The sequence below is a fragment of the Oryzias latipes genome, chromosome 21 (genome assembly GCF_053564925.1).
Source record: "Oryzias latipes strain Hd-rR chromosome 21, Olatipes_Hd-rR_3.1".
Classification (NCBI taxonomy): Eukaryota; Metazoa; Chordata; class Actinopteri; order Beloniformes; family Adrianichthyidae; genus Oryzias; species Oryzias latipes.
This window is the reverse complement of record NC_136257.1, coordinates 21,628,075-21,647,684: the sequence shown is the minus strand read 5'-3', so window position 1 is coordinate 21,647,684 and position 19,610 is coordinate 21,628,075. Positions and strand designations below refer to the sequence as shown.

Genomic DNA, 19,610 nt, shown 5'->3' with positions numbered 1-19,610 from the left:
TCTTAGGCATTTTTATCTATGGCTGAGGCCAAAATTCTCTGTAATTCAACAAACAACCACAAAAAACAAAAAAAGAGAAAACCCTAGGGATATCTGTTGTGGCCAAATGAATATTTTAAAAATAAGGCTATCATTGTGAGGAGCACAGCAGTCTGCTATTTGCAAACCTAAGCTTGGATATTATCCTTAATACCACTCAAAAACAGTCAAATGTTTTAGTATCATGCTCCAATAAAACAACAAAACTTTCATCCATACCCACAGCTCTGGTATCATCCTCATTGCACTCACCTGTTCTTAAGTGTTTACATGCCTTGTGTGTGTCACAGAGTTCTCTTCATTTGCAACCCTCCAGCCTTGTAACCACAAACTATATCTTATCAGCCTGTTTTGGATTTAGTCTGGGTTTTGTATTTGGAGTCCTGCATTTAACCCCTATCCCTGTTTCTGTCTAGATTTTAAGGCCATTTTTTTCTGTTTTTTTTTTATTTGGATAAATGAACTTGAACGTTGAATTAGAAAGGATTGTTCCTAAAACATCAAAAGGGGGATTTACACCATCTGGTCCAAGGGTTTCACCAAGAGACTCATTCACCACCAGTTCTGGAGAACCTTTTTTTTTAAAAAAAACTTTGGATCACTTCGTTTACTGTTACGGAATGTGAGTGGCATTCATCAAAGTCTTCTCTGGATAATTGGTTGGCTTCTCCTTACTTGTCATTCTCATTCCAGAGCTGCTCAGTGCCACTCTCTGTCTGGAAGGTTCTGTGCTGATTCACCTGTTCTGGATTTTCGCTCCACACCGAGAAACTCTAAAGTTCTCCCAGTTCTGAGGTAATGCACCCATGGGGTCCAAAGTTTAGGAAACACTCTGACAAAAAATGTGAATTCCAAAACAAAATAAAGTGAAAGTCTGAATATGAAAAATTGATCTGAAGTTAGAAGAACGCTTGAAATCCCTATTAAGCGGTTTGACAGCAAACATGGATTCTCTGAGGGTGGAAAGATGAAATGATTAAAATAAAGCTCATAAATCTTATTCATCAAAGCAATTATTGAGGGATAACTGTTACCGTGGCTTCTGTTTCTTACTTAGTGTAGCTCTGACAGGCATGATGAAAAGACTTTTTTTTGATTGTGTGTAAAAATATTCTGGCAATAAAATCCTCTTAACAAGTGCTCCTTTTTTTTTTTAACGAACCAAAGTAAAGGAGTCAAAAGTTTAGGTTAATATTCAAACTTTTTTTCTTTTGAGTTTTTAATCTGGTTTCCAGCTGTTAAATATTCAATTTTTCACTAGCTGACAGTTTGTGCTTCATTTTGTTTACCTCATTGTCCCCTTTATGTTTAGCTTGTTTTGAAAATTCCATTTTAAAAGACTTGTATGTGAAACAGAGCTTTTTAAATGCATTTAAGACACTTAAATATACCACACTTGCCTCTAAATTAAAAAAAAAATGATTATTAACACATGTATAATATTCTTTTACATTATGATGTAACCTCTTTTGCATTTGGACGTAGACAATGTGTCATTTTTGTTGGTTTCTATATGTGGGAAAAGGATTGTTGCTCCTGGGAAGTAACCCAGTTTACAACGCAATGTGCCGAAACTTGTGGATGCTCTATACTGAAAGAAACAAGACAAGTGTATCCAAGTCAAGTGTAAACTGTCACTGACTGTCCTGTAAATTTTTAAACAGTCAGGCGCTCATCTTTGAAAGGGGTATTGCGGTTCATTTGTATTGCTTCAGGCTTGTGGGAAAAATATGTTTCCTTTCCTTCTATACTGCATCCGGTCACATAAAACTGAATACATTTTCACAAATACAAGACAAAAGTTTATATATGTATATCTCAGCATGGCTGACAGCTGGTGCAGCATTTGCTTCAACCAATACTGCCTTAAGTATTGCAGTTTAGCAGCTGTGTAATTTCAACAAGCATAGACAATCTTTTTGGCCACCTGACAAAGATTTAAACACCCTCCACCCACACAGCTGTGAAATGTGTAAATGGGTGACTTTAAAAAAAATATTTGTTTGGTAGCAGGGCTGAGGACTTTGCACTATTCTGCAAGGGCAAAGAAGGTTTGGCAGCTCCATCCCACTTTATGAATCCACTTTTCCCCTTTTTATAACGATTTTGCAGACTGCTGTTATTTATGCCCTCTCTGCTTTGGATGACAGAAAAGCTTTTTTAACAGTTGTCAATTGACAAAGCCTTTTTGGAAAGAGGTGAAATGTTTTCAACTTTAAAAACCAAGTCCAGATGACAACCTTTAAACCTACTACTATGATGGAATCTACCTGGATGAATGAGAGTCTTCATAGACATAGTTCTTAAATTAGTTTTTGTTTTTTGATAATGACTGATCTGAAAAAACAACTTGACACATTAAACCATTTTAGTTTTTTTTTTTATTTTCTTCTGACAAATAGAGGCAAACGTTCCATATAAAGAAATAAACAAATATCTTGAGAACATTTGTTCAATTTTATTGCATTTGGAAGAACTGAAGCAAGAACAGTAACAATTGTGCTAATGGGTTGAACTGCTAGGGATGGAGACCTAATTGTTCAACTAAATTCTTGTGTTCTACAGTAGTCTGTGGCTTGGCCTAAAGGGATAAATGGTGGTATGACTCAAAATGCATTAAACACCTGTTGCTACCCTAAAGAATATTTTGTTATGATGTCAAATATTCACATGCTTCTAAATAGTTGATTGTTAGACTGTTTTTACACCTTGAGGTATACTTTTAAGAGACAAAAACTTACATTAAGTAAAAATGAGCCCCTTGCACAGTAAGTTCACATTGCTTCATGTGACTCGCCTGTATAGTGTTTTCTCGACTGTGCCAAATGATTTCATCACATCTTGATGGAAGTCTCGATCCCCCCCCCCCCCCCCCCCCAAAAAAAAAAAAAAAGTAAGCAGCTATAGAAAGTCATAATAATAAAAAGACTATACTCATCTCTCACATCGCTTGATGTAATTCTGGCCCTTTCATGAAAACCTATTTGTTCCACAGGGTCTCTCTTGGGTTATGACCTGGACTTTGACTTGATGAGTATAAAGCATGTTCTGACCTTTTTAGTAAATTTCTTTGACCGACCAAACACTTAGCAACTATCTCCAGTCTAGCATCTAAGCTTTCCTTGGTTTTAGATGATGGACGGTAAATTGCTAAAAACGGCCCAGTAAACGCAGTCAGAGTGATGGATGGATAAAGGGTGCTTTTAGGATCACTCTTATTTTCTTGGCTTCTTGTTATTTTGTAAACCCACAGCTGAGACCTCTAGACAATCATGTGTTCAGAAAGTCTATGGGGTGAGAGCATTTGAATAGCTGCACGTTTCCCATAATGTTAAACAAATTTTGATGCAAAAAGTGTATTTGATTAAAAATGTGTTTATCTTTGTTTTGAGACTTGTACTTGATTTGTATAATTAGAAATATGAGAATCTGGCAAAAACATTTTTTCATTTAAATGTTAAATGTACATCCAATTTGCAAAACATCTTATTTAAAAGACTGTACTCCATGTCTTGTATGCTCAGCTGTTCTTTTGCTGACCTGAAGGGCTGTTCTTTAGCTGCAGGAGCCAATTTGTACAAGTGCTAGAAAGGTTGTAGATTGTGAGATACAGCTGAAAGTCAAGAAGGTTTATCTGGCATACGATGTAGCTCGGAGTTCACCTCTGACCTACCTAATCACAAGATGAATCCACTGCAAAGATGCCCCTTTTCTGGAATAAATGTGGGAGTTTACGATGTTCACAATAAATCTTCTTTCCCTTTTGGCCTTCCCTTCCGGGGTTGCCACAGTGAAGCTGCTTCCCCCATCAAAAGTGTGGTTGATACAAACTTGTAATCATTTAAAAAAAAATCCTTTTAATTTAATTTAATGTAAGCACTTAAAAACTATTTAAAGAATGCTTTTATTGTTAATATGAATAATATTTAAAGGCGCATAGTAAATACAAATGTGACGGTGACAGCTATACCCCAATCAGTAGCTAAGTCCCAGTCTGACGTGATAAAAGCTTTCCTGATAAACCGAATGAGACACATTTCTTTTCATATGGAGCTCAGTGGGGCTTCATTGATAAAAAGCCTTTTCTGCATAAGTAAGAATGCATTTTTTATATGATCTAGTTTATCAAATGGGCTCTGCGGCATTTTTAAACCAATTATGCATTCCTGTCTCTTTCAGATTTACAGAAATCTGTTTCTCTGAGATTTAATGAACTTGGATGCCTCTTTAAAGATTGTTGGATACAGATTGTTCCTTAATTCTAGCATGCTGTATGGTCAGTTTAGTAGGTGTTGCATATCATGTCTTTATAGTCAAAGTGAGGAACATTAAAGTGTGGAAGCCATCAACAGGGTTTGATTTATGTTTGTGGCTAATATTTTTTGACTCTTGAAACCCATTTAGTAATTTAAACCTAGTAATTTAAACCACAACTTATCAAATGAAAGCTTATGATGAAATACAAGCAAGTTGTTTATTATACAAATGGTGCTTTACTGGGAAATCGTATAAAACAAAACTAATATTTAAATATTTGCATCCACTATTTTAATCTTCGTGAATTGTGGTCTGTGTCCTCCATAGTGTGAGCATGTGACAACGTTTGCTTCACCTCCAGGCATCAGTAGACATCTTAAGTCTTTAATGATGCGGATGCCTTCAGGTATAAATTATTGTGGGATCATCCTCGAGAGTGCAGATAACTGCTGTGAAGCAGTGTCTTCAGGCACTGTGCCAGGGTGCCCTGTCAAAGAAGCACTTTTGGCAAGAGTGGGTTTCCCATGAGAAGCTCACAGCACAAAGTGTGGCTAAACCATCTAAACCATCTCTCTGGTATACTGATTGTTGAAGGCTTTTCCCAGAGGCAAGGATTTGCAGTCTGAGATTTGTCAGTTAACAAAGGGCCATATAATGAATCGATAGAAGCTACACCTGTCAGCAGTAACCTCAATAGAATCCTGGTTGGTCAAGGTTCAGTAATTGCAGTGGCACAGTTTACTATCTCAGATAGTAAATTGATGACTAACCAGGTAGTCTATCTGATTAGTCATGAGTTTGTGTTAAAATAACAGCAGGATGTTTGGGGAAAACTCTATTACTAAGCATTTAGGGTTACAATCTTGCAGTTTTTCAGCAGAGAAAACAGCCTAAATGCTTGAAGGGGTCTTTTTAGAATGTCCTTTGCCACTGTTTTGCTTGCTGCATGCCAAAAAAAAAGAAAAAAAAAGAAAAAAGAAAACGAAATATGAAAAGGAAAAGAAGCCCAAACCAAACAGAGTTTTATTTTAATTTTTTTATTGAAATGAAACTTTTGATCCAATACTTGATTTTGTAGATGTGCTTACAGGTGTGTGAGGCAGTGTGTTCAGGCACTACTGGAATAGTTTCCCCGAAAAGTGCAAAAATTGGTTTATGAATTCCCCTCTTTCATTGCAGTGGATTAAATAATATTAGGCCTGGCCATCACTATAGTCATTTGTTAGAGAGATAAGAGTGTGGGAAAAGTTTCTAAGTTTCTGTTTTTGAGTTCTTTAGTGCGCTGCACAGTGGTTGGCGTTCTGGTCTCACAGCAAGAAGACTCCGATTCAGATCCCGTCTGGGAATTTTCTGTATTGAATCTGCATTTTCTCCCCATGCATGTGTGGGCTTCACATGTTAACTGAAAATTCTAAATTGTACCTAGGTGGGCATGAGTGAGTGTTTGTGGCCCTGCAACAGACTTGCGACCTGTCCAGGGTTAGGGTCCGGCATCCCTTTGTCTCTGAAAGAGATACAGCTGGTTAAGAAAATGGATGGACGGACGGAAGTCTTCAATCTATTGAAAGTCTACATCTATCCAATATTTGGATTAAAAAATATAAAGAAAAACACAAAATTCTGGAATGGTCTTAAGAAAAAGGAAAATTGATTCTAGTCCCCTTGAGAACACACTAGACCAGGGGTGCTCATTACGTCGATCGCGATCGAGCGGTCGATCTTCAAAGACATGAGGGTAGATTGCAGGCCACAAAAGATAAATAACCAAAAAATTAAAAAAGTACTTCTAAAGAATCCGTCAGCGAATCAAAATCCTCACCAAGAAGTACGGGACTTGATTGACAGTCAATCGAACATCCTCTGATACATACATCACTGCACATGCGTGTTTAATTACACTGAGTGCAAATTCTGTCATGAGAAGTCGCTACTTGCCCAGCGGCACGTCAAGTCCCCGGCAGAAGACCACTCCAGACAGCTGGAGTGTTTCACCCCGACTATAGCAATAACTGTTAAACTCATTTAGGGAAATACATTTTAAAAACTTTTAAGAATAAGACATCATTCTAGAATAATTAATATTTTCAAGAATTGTTGAGCTTCAATTTTCCTGACAGTAAACCATCTGCCAACTTCACTGTTCTGTATTTGCCATCTGTTAATCAGCTACTATTCATTGATTTTTGTCAAATCAGGTGGCACAACACATTGTTGGAGCATTGTATGGTGCGCAGTACTTTGAGTCCCTCAAAAGATGCTAGAAAATGAACAAGACATTGAAAATAGAATTCCTAGCCTAACAGTGATTTTGAAAGTTGGTAAAACTAAATTCATTCACTTTTGATGCCCTGTGTTCAATGACACAAATTTGCAGGCATGAACTAAAGTCTGCAACAGAGAAAAAAATGACATGGACTTACTTTAGATTTGTCCACTTTTCTTCTTGTTCCCCAAATTACTAATGGCTTTCTTCAGCAAAGAAACTAATACACTCATACACCCACTGCTTTCTACTAAAGACATCAGACTGTTCTAAATTACAGTCCTACTTCTTATGCTTAGCAATAATGGTTTGATTGCAACTGCTTTTGTAGAGTTACCATTTTCAAACAAAATTTAGCTTATTATGCCAATGTGGTTTTTACATTTCACCAGGTAACAATGGTATAAAACATCTGGGATATAAAAGGCTCTAGCAGATGAGATAACGGCACAAAACAATAGGCCTTTAGAAAACAAAATCTATGAAAAAACTTGTACCACTATGGCAGCAGGTTCACAGGAACAAGAAAAGCTAGAAAAATACAATATGGGATGGATTTTACTTTTTTACTTACTTTTATAATTACTATAATAGACATGTGAAGAGATTTGATGCATATTTATGAAACTGAATACTGTGGCTAATGGGGGCAATGTACAGAATTGATATATCTAAATAAACAAGGAAAAAAAAAAGTGGTGAAAGTCAACTTAACAAAAGGCTTTAGAGATTCACAATATGCAACATCAGATTTCTTTCCATTGTATTTTCGCAAGCTTTTCTTTCTTTTTTTCTTTTTCTTTTTTTAACAAAGTGTTCCCCATCCTGATTGGTTGTAGAGTGTTGTTGTTCTGTGTTGTCTCCCGAATAGAATTTGTTCAGCTTTCCAAATCTACATAAATCTTTGATCATGAGCAGATCTCTAATACTGAACGTGTCTTTCTATGAATGTTCGAACTTAAACAAGGGAAAAATATGGAATGTTCATGTCTGTCTGAGAAAAGTGTAAAAAGTGTTTGGCGAGGGATTTTTCAGTCTTAAAATGCATCAAGATATTGCGAGACCTGCAGCCCTGGCAAAGTCATTGCAAACTTTTTTTGCTTATAAAAATATGTTCTTCATTCTGTTAATTAAAAGCACAATAAACGCAATTTTTTTAACAAAAATAATTTTTTGGCATTGAGTAATTCAACAACAAAGAAATATTCTACAAAAAAATGATGGCAATTTGAAGTGTGGGTGGATTCTTCAGCAGCATGCAGGTTTGGTTTTTCCAGCATCCACTGGGATTTTGTAGATTTATCAAGAAATGTGTTTTTTGGCTGGGAAGAATGTCAGTCGTTTCTTATTCCCAAAGGATAAATAGGCAGCACCCTCCCTGCTAGCTATTTTATTTCGGCAGGTTTACCTCAGCAAATTGGTATGGAGCCAGGTTTTATGTCAAATGTCTTTTTGTTTTGTTCAACCTTTACCACAGACTAAAGATTTTAAGCTTTACTTTAATCAATAGTTGTGTGACAGAATCAGTAATTGGTGAAATAGAATAGATTTATCTGTCCTATTTTTACGAGTACTGGTAAACACATTGTTTTAATAAATCAAAACTAGACTAATGCAGAGATCAAATCTAACCTAACCCCAACACCTGACCTTTAACTCATCCTCACAGCAAACGGCTGCTTTTGCACTCACTCTTGTAAATTTGATGTAGGACTATAGACTGTAAATATGCTAGCAGGATTTACAAAGAGGGGATAGTTTCAGCTTGACACTTTTTCAGTTCTTTTTCTAGATTCCCTACCATTCTATAATTCTGTGCACACAAAAGTGTACAATTAACACTTGTGAAAATCTAGATTAGACAGTCATACATGAAAATATGTCTTCTTCTTTGAATGGCTTTATTTATTTCTTTGCGATAAGCAGGTGTTAAAACTTCATGTTAAAGTAATGTAGTTAGACATCATCTGCAGGTCCTTGGCAGCTGTTTCCATCTCATGCAGACAGTAATGTTGGCAGCACTTTTGCGATTATGATGAGCAGTGGTTGCTTTGTTTAGAGCAGCCGGAACAGAAATGAGAATGTGTGCATCCTTAATTCAGAGCACATGGAAACCTAATGGATGTGCCACAGACTGTAGGAGGTCACATTCAAGGCTCAATTGGAGAGTTGCCTTATTCAATTAGCCGATTCCTCTCTCGAGGAAACCGACAGGTGGGATTCTTACATTTATTTAAATCAAACACAAAAATCAAACCACACAGTATGTCAACACAGCAACATTAAGCATGGTGTTACAAATCAGAGGCGCTGCAACAAACTGTAAATAAAAAAAATTAAAAAGTTAATTTCAAAGTTTCTCCCACTGTTACAACTTGTACAAGTTAAGCAAACAAATAAGTCTAAAATATTCTGTCTTTTAAATATTTTCCTAATTTTATTACTATATACAATGTGGAAACAAGTGTCTTTAAAAAAAATCAAAATCAATGTATTTAACGCTGCATTGCATTTATGCATAAACGCCATGTGAAATTCAATAAGTGCTTTAGAGATGCTGCTTTATTAGTAGTCCTAAATTATGGAGATTTAACATATTTCATTTTGCTTTAAAAACCCTTTTTGTTATTTTAAAACCGCATTTTAAAATATTCATTTTTAATAATCTTAAATATTATTACAATACAATACAAGACTCTGATTTCAAAGTCTATATTTTCCAAAGTAGCTGTGTTTTTATTTCACATTGCTGTTTTTCAGAATGACTTATTTATTTCAGAATGAGCTTTTAAGCAGAATGAGTCTGTCTGTCAATCATTCAAAGTGTGTGGAATCTAAACGCACATCGGCTGATCCCTGATGACACATTGCGGCGACATCGGCACGGCTTTACTGACATTAGCTGATCAAATGGAGACAATCAGTCGGCAGACACTATTTTGAGTAGTTTGGATGGCATTTTTGAAATGCTCAGCTTGATAATTACTGCAGAAAATGCAAACATAGAATCAGTTTTTGCTAGTTTGAGAGATACTGAGAACCGGGTTTGTGTTTACCACACCACGGTGGAGCTTAAGCGCCACGTCTTGAAGTTCCCGTTGAGACACTCAGGACTCTCTTTCTCTGTGCAGTGTTGCCAGATAGTGTCACAGTTTTGTAGCCCAAAAGTCATTTGAAAACCGCCAGACCCAACAAAAAACCGCCCAACCCTTCTATGACAGCGGAGCAGGACCGCACGCAAGCACACACGCCCCCCTTAAATATATAATCACGGGATCAGGAGAATCAACAACACACGACTTTTTTATTTTTTTTCCCCCTACTGGACTAATTAGGCACAGAGGTCCGTTCCTTTTTCAAAATAAGATAGTTCAGACTCGTAATAAAATGAGTACAGTATTGAAGATTTCTTCAGCGGACTGGCCTTGTGGTTGGGGACCGTACCAAATTTTCGAGCCTGCTTTTCATTTTTTCAAGGATTTCTTCTGATAAGTACAGCAGCCTTTCTGGAAAATGCACTGGTTTGATTTGAAAATCCTTATGCAATTCTGTCAGAGCTCTTTTCTCTGTAGCTAAAACGGCTCCGCTGTCTATGCTCACAGATCCAGTCTGACATCACATCAAGGTTTCCTTTACACGCGACCAATATCCACCAGCTCCCGGGAGGCGAGCTGGTGGCCAGACAAAGACCCGCCTGCTGGGACTTCCTGAACTTTAGGATTTTTATAAATCAGGTCCCCTGGTTTTATTTTTTCCCTCTCGGGTTAACGCGGGACAGCAAGCTTTGAAACTTGGTCAGAGAGAAACGGAAAAACCGCTCAAGCGGCTGTCATCAAGACGCAGCTTTAACTGAAGCACAGACTCTCTCTGGGAGAATCTCTTAATGATCTTATGAACTCAAACATGGAAACATGATTACGATGTAGACCTCTTCAAAATAAATAAACATGATCTCTCAAAATTCTCTGTGTCTTCCATGCATTGTGAGTGAGATAAACAGACACTGCTCCATGTAGCTATCAGACTAAAAACATTAGCTGGTAGCTCCTCCCTCACACAGCCGCAGCATCAAGCTTTTAAGAACACAATTTTGGACAGGCGGGGCGGCAATCCCCCAACAATAGGTTATATGTCAGAGCCCAGGCCATTAAGCGTCTCTGCCTGGTGCGTTCGAGGAGCTCAGTACATCAAAGATTAGTGTAACTCCAACAGCCATCTAGCCCAACTTAGTGAGCTACTATTTTCATGAGAAAAAAACCCAGCAGCACCGACCCTAAAACCACCCAAATTATCCCTACCCGCTCAAAGCCATTTTTGCCCGCAAATTTAGAAACCAAAACCGTCAAACAGCTGAATCTGGCAACACTGTTGATGTATTGAGGCACATACCCCCACCTAGTGTTGAGGGGTGTGCATTGCGCAGTCATGTTCGCTGAAGTGACTTCGATCAACGTAGTTTGTGTGCTGCTTATGTCTGAGTAAAGGAGTAGCCAATCACAAAAGTGTCTCCGCCTTCTTTGGTTTGATTGACAGACAGACTCATTCTGCCAAAAAAGCTCATTATTAAATAAATAAGTCATTCTGAAAAACTGAAAAACAATGTGAAATAAAAACAAAGCTACTTTGAAAAACATAGATTTTGAAATCAGATTTTTTTTAAAAAATCCAAAGAATTATAATTATATTTAACATGATTAAAAATGAATATTTTAAAATGCTGGTTTTTAAAAAAGTTTTTAAATCCGCAACTTTGCACATTCAGTGAGCTCTGAAATAAGGCCTCTCTAATAAATGTCAAAGCTTCAGTACAGCCAGTTTCACTGGTGTATTGACCATTGACAGCAAGCTAGTGCCACATTATCGCTTCACAATATTGATACTGCTAGATCCTCACAGTAAACACAGTGGATGTCTGGGTTTGTTGCCTCCTTGTCCTGAAGGTGGATGAAGGTAATCTAGAGTTTTCCATGTTAACAGCATCTCATTTGCCTTATTTAAATTGCAGTGTTGGAATTAGGCAAGTTAACATCTTTCGTGTCCAACTTGTTTGCCAGCTATCAGTAAATGACCCTCCCTAATGCTGACTATATCAACAAGATGTAAGCAAGTGATTTATGTACACAAATATAAGCAAATGCATCTCAAACAAATTACTAAATTTTGTATAATCACTGAAGGTTGCATGACATACCTACTTAACTGAAAACTTTTTTGCATTTGATTCTAAGGGGTTATGTTTAGAAATCCCATGTGGCTTATGCTGCATGCTCTTCCAATGACAAGGACTGTCAATTAAAGTTGCATTTATTAATTTTTTTGTTAAACAATTTTTCCTAGAAAAGGTCTATATATTGTTTTAGAGTGCAAGACCAACATGACATTGGCTACCCCCCAAAAAAGTAACCCACAATCTTGAAACAGAATTCTAAATTCAAAACAGAAGTAAACGAGGTTAACACAGCAGGATATTCAATCTCACTTATGTTGCCCCTTAATCACAGTTAACCCACCTTGTATTTATGAAAAACTCACAAGAAAAAAATTCTGCACCAAGGTTAGCGCAGTGGTAGAGTCCAGGGAATAATTGAACTGGAGGCAGCAGGTGTTAAAATAGGTTCCTGGTCCCATAAAGTGTGTTGACCATAAGGCCCCACCAATGGGAACAGCCTCATACACTGGTGTATTGAGTTACAATAACAGACAATGATCCACATGCCACCTTGAACAAAGAAAAGGTTTACTGTAACATAGAGGAACAATATCATTGCAACCAAAAATTTTTGAATATAGCTTTTAACTAAAAAAAAATCTTGTGGCATTAAAAATGTTGGTATGGCACCAATGCAAAAAAAGAAAAGACTTGAAAGTAATCCTAGGTTTTTTATCACTCTTCAGAGATGAGCTGTTTCATTTTATTCAATTCATTACAGATCTCTCATTGTGCTAAGTCATACCAGACATGATTGTGCACAGTTGATGACTATCTCTAGTCCTTACAGATGGGTACCATGTGTCTCTTTCAGAGCTCATAAATATCCAGCAGCATCACAAAGATGTTCCTTTTGTCTGACCTAAATCCAAGCTTAACAGTAAAACAGTGTTGTGCTTTCTAAACATTTCTTTACCCTCAAATCTAATTAGAGCAAACGTCCACCATCGCTAAATTTATGCACTAACCCTAGAGCAAGCCCCTGAATAGTAAATGGAAAAAAAGATATTTGGGCTGCAAATGTGGAAGGTTAAAGAACTGAGGTCAGCAGATTTTTTTTTTCTTTTCAGTTCTGGTTCTGCTGTGAAATGTTCACTGGAACAGTTTTCCTGTCGTTAGGGAGTGCCACAAAGTGCTTTGAGAGGTTTTTACCAAGAAAATGCTCTCGCTGCAAAGTGAGGGGAAAACTTTTGAGACGTTTCTAATGTGCATGACTTATGCAAAAGAGGAAATGATGGCATGATTCTCAGTTTTGAAAAATGGTTGAGTCCTTAAATCATGCATCACACTGTGGCATGTCGAGTTATTCACATCAGAGGTCTGTGGGCTTCAGAACAACTTCACTTTTTGTGTTGAAGTTTTCTTTGTTATCAGAACTTGATTGAAAGGGAGAAAGTAAAACGTATTTAGTCACAGTATGTGTTTATTTTTTACTAAGATTTTTTTTTAACTTTTCATGTCCAGCAGCTGAGCAAACGGATGAGAGCTGAAGGCCTCCTTTGTTTGCATATTTTACTGTTAAGTTGCGATTTATGGATCTTCAGACACAGGGAGTGGATAAGTCCATAAAACCCTTTTTGTATTTGAGGCTAAGCTTTACTTATATTAATTATGTTTGTATTTATTTCTAGTTGCAACAAATTTTTTTTTTTTGGGGGGGGGGGGGTAGGATGTTGGAGAGGAGATGAGAGACATGGGTTCAAAAAATGTTTTTACAAGTATTCTTTAAATTTAATCACTGGTATACTTCAAATGTATATGTATTTTTATTATTACAAATTCCAAAATGTCTCAGGGCTGTCGGCTAAATGTCCCATTATCACTTGTCTAGTTTTTTTTCTGGGCTGGATTGCTGATTCATTGCTCACTCTTGCAAGACAACTCTTATGAATGTGCAAACTTGTCATGAGTATGTAACATTTATTGTGCTTTACTCCTTAGATATCCTTTATACAAAAGCAGAGACTCAGTAAGCCTATTGTAATCACATTGCATTACATTGTTGTTCAAACAAAACTTTTTTTGTTTCATTTAATTTTTTTTGTTAAAATTGTGTTTTTACATTTGTTTCATGTGGTTGCATAGACGTGTATGCACTGCACTGATATCTAACAGCTTGCATTAGACAGTAATGGTCGAAATCAATCTTAAAGATTGACAATCACATTGTCGGGTAGTCTTCACCAACCCCAATGACGCAACACAAATGCCAAATTGGAAGGACAACCCGTGGGCCATCTGACTGCATCTAAAAATGTGTAACATGCAACTTTTTGTGACCAAAATAAGAACTGATTTAAATGTGTTTTAAAAAATAATTCATAAAATGCAAAATGCAAAAAAAAATTAAAACCAGCCTTAAAGTTTATTCTTGGTGATAAATCCAACTTTTAAACATTAAAAATGATGGGAAATTGTAACTTTTTAAAAACTACCCCACTGGGATCCATTTCAGAAACTACAATATTTCTCTATGAATCTGAGATTTGCTTTAATTCTAAGAATGAATGGTGAGGCCCAGAATTTCTTTTTCTTTAATACTAAAAGTGAATTTTAACTTCAGTATTTGACAGTATCTCCATCTATCCAGTCAAAATTTGGGGTGTAGCAATTAATCAACACACACGTAATGGCAGCAAATAGTGATCAAGCCATCATTCAGCAGTCCAATGTGTGTAACACTTTGAATTTTGCGAAGACATGTGACCTTACGGTGTGGTAGAATGTTCCGTTTATTATTTTGATGTGGAAAAACAACAGTGCGTTGAAGTATATGAAGCTAAAATGTGAATGGATTTGCATTTAATTCTTGTTTGCTTGTTTGTTTGTGTAAGTATTTAATTTAAAATTAATAAAATAGAAGGAGTCTGGAAGACTTGCACTGTTTAGTACCCAGGTCTTTCTCTCAGTCACACACTGAACTTTTGGTTAAAGATCTCCTTTTTTTTTTTTTTTTTTTAGATCAGTGAATTGGATTGTTCAAAATGAACCAATATCAACAATGAATCAGATCTTTAACGACAAATTGTGATGTGAATCAAATTGCTGTTAAAATAAATCATTACATCCCTAGTCAGAATACTGAACACAAGTGAGCTGCTGCTGTCACATCAAAGGTTCAGTTTCTCAAAAGGAATCTGGGAGACTGCAGAATCAGTGAACAACAGAACTGCGGTGGTGGCTTTATGCCTTTAATGGCTTTTTAATTAATTTTAAGAACTGTAGGATTGCTGTAATACGGAGCCATTTGATTTTTTTTTTTTATGGCAGACAGGCATATTAAAGTATCATTAGAATTATCACTAGTAATAATAGTAAGAATAGTAATAGTGGTAATAGTAACAGCAATAATCTGAAAAAACTTAATTGGTAATGATGGTTAAACTTTTTTTTCAAAAGTGGATGATTGCATAAGAACTTGCCTAAATGATGATTCTAGCTTCATCTATTTTATATGAAAAACAATCTTAATTGTGGAAACTTCTTTAGATAGATAGCAGATACTAAATGGATGGCCACTGTGCTGGCAAATTATACTCTTAAATGCCAAAGTTGTCATGTGTAAAAGAAAAATGTTTACAAAATATGACTGGAGCCATGAATGAGTTCTATGCATACTTCATGCCAACTCACAAAATATTTTGTATTATGCTCATAAGCCAAATTTGTACAGGCAAAATCATGTTAGCTTTTTTTGGTTATTTTTAAAATGATTTCTTTGAATCAAGGATCTTTCTCTGCATAGAACACTTGGTTTATGCTCTAAATATGACGGAACTCACTGATTCCTTTTCATGGAGTGCTTAGGTCTCTGAAAGCAGCCTTAGAAGTTTATGCCATGACTGAAAGTGCTGCTCTCTTGAGAGCGATAGAGGATTAATTATGTAATTATCTTCAAGGCATTGCAATCTCAAGGTTTAATTACAAAGCTCTTTCATTTTTCTAACTTTGTACTCACCCATTCATACAAAGTTCCTTGTTTTCCAAAGGATAAGATGAAATATGGCTGGAATTCAATAACATTTAATCATAAGAAAAAGGCCAAGTGAAGATACGCTGAGCACCATGGAACAGATTTGCAATTACAAGGTGAGGGTAGCATATTTCAAAATTGATGCCACAACATTGGAAATACATTCATGGACATACAACTGAACCTTGTCTTTAAGCATACTGTAAGCCTTACACAATATTTATTATGAGCTAGTTTTCCACCCCTCAGTCATTCAGACTTCTTTTGGTTAAGGCTCAGGTCTCACAAACAAAACACACAACTCGTGTGAACCCAGAAAATCCAACTTTCTGCTCATTAACGCCCATTCTCTTTCATCCCAAAGGCTTCAGGCTTTGTGTCTCTTGTAGGTTTTTACCCTGTGGCAGTATTTGCCTGCTGTTCTGATGCTTATTCAGAGTGAGATACTCCACTCATCTCTCTAAAATCTCCAAGGGTTTATGCTTTGACAAGAAACCACAGTGAGAAGCAGCAAAAAAAAAATCCTGTAGAGAAAAATGCCTCTCAAATATTTATTCTGTTATTCCTTTTCATCAAGCTCCATCCGTCAAATGCCAAAAAAACGGATGAAATATATTTCAGTATTATTTTATTGACAGTTTTAGCAGACAATTTTCTTGTCTCATGAGGTCCCATCAGCTTGACTCTGAGACTTGGTGATAAAGATGAAAACAGTATTAGATTATAATTTGCCACTTATTCGCATGGGAAGAACCAGGATCCAACCCTTGCTTTCAGCTGCAGGCTTTCAATTAGTCATAGGTTGAGGACAAGTGCAGAAATTTGATCTTTGGTTTTCAGGACAAAGATCTCTGGGAGAAGTCGACCTTAAAGTATTACCAAGTAGATCATTTATCCACTAAAGTGACCTCTCCTTCAGAGTTGTCTTCTGTCCCTCACTAATTAGGATTGTGATGGACATTCTTATTCCGCATGGTGTTTCATATGTCTCTGCTGTGCCAAGGTCACTGTCAGTCACTTACCGACAGCTAAAGCACTTGTGACACCAAAGACACATTTAGCATCACACCGCATGGAGACTGTCTCAATCTTCCATTTTAACATCTGACTGACAGATGGAACGTAAAATATTAATGAAACAGAACTAGCAAAGTATGAAAAAAAAAATAAAGTTGGAGTTGATAAAAGTCAGTGTTCCTGACAAGAAACGGTGTATTTTATGAGTAAGCATTTCATAGACACAAATACCAACACCATATATCTACAGAGTTTTAAGTCCAGTGAAGAAATTAACAGACAACAGAATAATTCTTATATTTGTAAATCTAAAAAAGGGTTTTCTTCTTTTTTATAGGATTTTTTTAAATTTCATGGCAAACATAATCTGAAAGGTGTGTTGTGACCAAAGTCTTTTGAGGAATCAAGCTTTAATTAGTTAAACAATAAACCTTCCTGAAACTTAAATAATTAGAAAGTGTCATTATTAAACACAATGTGGGTAAATTATAAGATTATTAAAAATATAAAAAAAATTATAGGCCCACTCCAATCATCTTTTGATCTATTTTAAAAGGATTCCCAGAGGGGTTTGAGTAATGATTCTGTCGTTTTAAGCTAAAATAAATAAAAAAAAGGTTGTTTTCTAATTTTTGCTATGATGCAGGAGTGGCAAATGGGAACAGCCGAGTGGAAGGCCATTACAAAAGAAAGGATCAAAAATACGTACAGTGATCCCTCGCTATAACGCGGTTTACTTTTCACGGTTTCGCTACTTCCCGGATTTGCATCGTGCATTGTGTTCTGTATTCTGATTGGCTAAAAAGTCACTCCGCTTCTTCTCTACCTGTGCGTCAATAACGTTGCAGTTTAATATGTACACATAAGTAAATCAGCCTGCCAAATTGACAACACGTACGTGTAAATCATCTTGCAATTTCGAGTTTCTCTAAAACCCATAGAAAAAAGAGCCACAACAAATGCCTATCACTATGTTCTTCTCCTGAACAAACACACCTGCACCACGGGCTTCAAAAGAAGAAAACACTGCAGAGCGGAGTCAGGATGCAGTGGCTCAGTCTGAAGAACAGTGAAATATACACAAGTCACTATTTGTCCGACTGTACTTTGTATTTTTTTCATAATCATTTTAAATTTTCTCCCGTTTAATCCAAAACCCGGGTCGCGGTGGGCGGGGCTAATCTCCGCGATTTGAAGCCTTCTGTTCACATTGATGATTAAAATTATTATTTGACAGTACAGTACAGAATTTATTTGTTGAAAAACAGTTTTTAAAGTACTTTTATTTGTGAAACAAATGCTTAAGCCTGTAAAATGGTTTGTTCTTTCTTTTCAATGTATAATAGAGGATTTAATTGTATAATAATTGTAAAAAAAAAATAGAGGTTTCTACTTCACGGATTTTGCCTATCATGGGTTCTTTTTGGAACGGAACCCCCGCGAAAAACAAGGGTTTACTGTATTTTAAATAATTTTTTTATTTAAAAAAAACGTTATTTTTGCTGAGGTTCTATAATGCTTAAATAAGCTTTAATGACTTCATAATCTCTAGCAATAAACTAATATTGACTCAAAAATGGGGGAGAGGAGGGTTCAAAGTTTTTTTGCCCCCTGTAGCTCTGCCCCTGAGCCTTTCATAACCCCAGCTTAACAATACTGGCAACATTGCAGCTATCCAGCTGTACAGTTTTGAGCCAGATACCAGCTCAGTCAAGGAAAACAAATATGTACATGGATCTATTCGTCTTCAAGTGGACATATAAGAATGGAGTCGATAGGGGGTGGGTGTCACCAGCCAATTGTTTCTACATCACAACTACAAACTTCTACCCTGCGACAGACTGGCGACCAGTCCAGGGCATCCCCTGCCTACGCCCAAGTGGCCGGGATAGGCTCCGGCAACCCCCGTGACCCCGAAAGGGAAAAACGGTCAAGAAGATGAATGAATGAATGAACTACAAACTTTTTCCAACCGCATTTTTTTTATCTGCTCCTAATTAACAACGATTTGAATCAAAAATAGTTTTTATCTTAATTTTCTTTATATATGACCTCCATCAGAAAAGTGCCACAACCCAATTTTTTTATGAGTTAAGTGCACCATTAGGAAGAAGGAAAATTACAAAACTTTGATGTCCGAAATTGCATTTGTTTGAAAATGTATTACAAAATAAAATCAGTAAGACACTTTTATCTGGCTTCAAATGAAGAGTATAGGTAATCAAACCAAATAATTGTGGCCATTGCATTTTTCTCAATATATTGCGCTTAAGTTAAACTTACTTCAAATCTACATTGACATTCTTATGACCTGTTATACAAGTAGCCCCCACCAGATTAAGTGCTTGATCAGGACGGTTGACACTTGTATTACTCATTGTGTTGAGAGCAGTGTTTTTCACTTTGACTGCCAGTGTCCACAGAGAATATTGTGACATTGTCCATAATGGCAATACCACTGACTTCTGCTGCTGCTGTTATTTAAAAGCAAATGCTCTCAGGGAACAAAATGAAATGTCAGAAGACTGATTCAGACTGAAGCCATTTCAATGATAAGGACAGCCTTTCCCATAGAATTAGCCAATAAATTAAAGCGCTTTTGAATAATCCCCTACAGAACTGCTCCCCCGAGGTTCTTTATGATCTTTTAAAAGTCATCACTCTCACCACAAACTCCAATTCACCATGTCCTCTGGCTCACAAGGATCCATTCATCAGACAAGAGGCATATTTGCAGAGGGAAAAATGGAAGTTCCTTAAAAAATTGTTTGTTCACATTAGTTAAAGTAAATGCACACTTGTCTGTGCTGCAAGTTTGTGCTTTTTTATTGTTTAGCATGTATTTGCACTTC

General features: G+C 36.5%; 1 protein-coding gene across 1 annotated transcript in view; it reads left to right on the top strand.

Annotated features, from left to right (window-relative positions):
• Positions 1-402: 402 nt before the first annotated feature.
• Positions 403-19,610, top strand: part of ikzf2 (IKAROS family zinc finger 2) — a 137,483-nt gene continuing 118,275 nt past the window's right edge. Inside the window, exons 1-2 of the mRNA XM_078939925.1 lie at positions 403-661; positions 733-834. The gene's annotated coding sequence lies outside the window, so the exon portion shown is untranslated. The remainder of the gene's footprint in view (positions 662-732; positions 835-19,610) is intronic.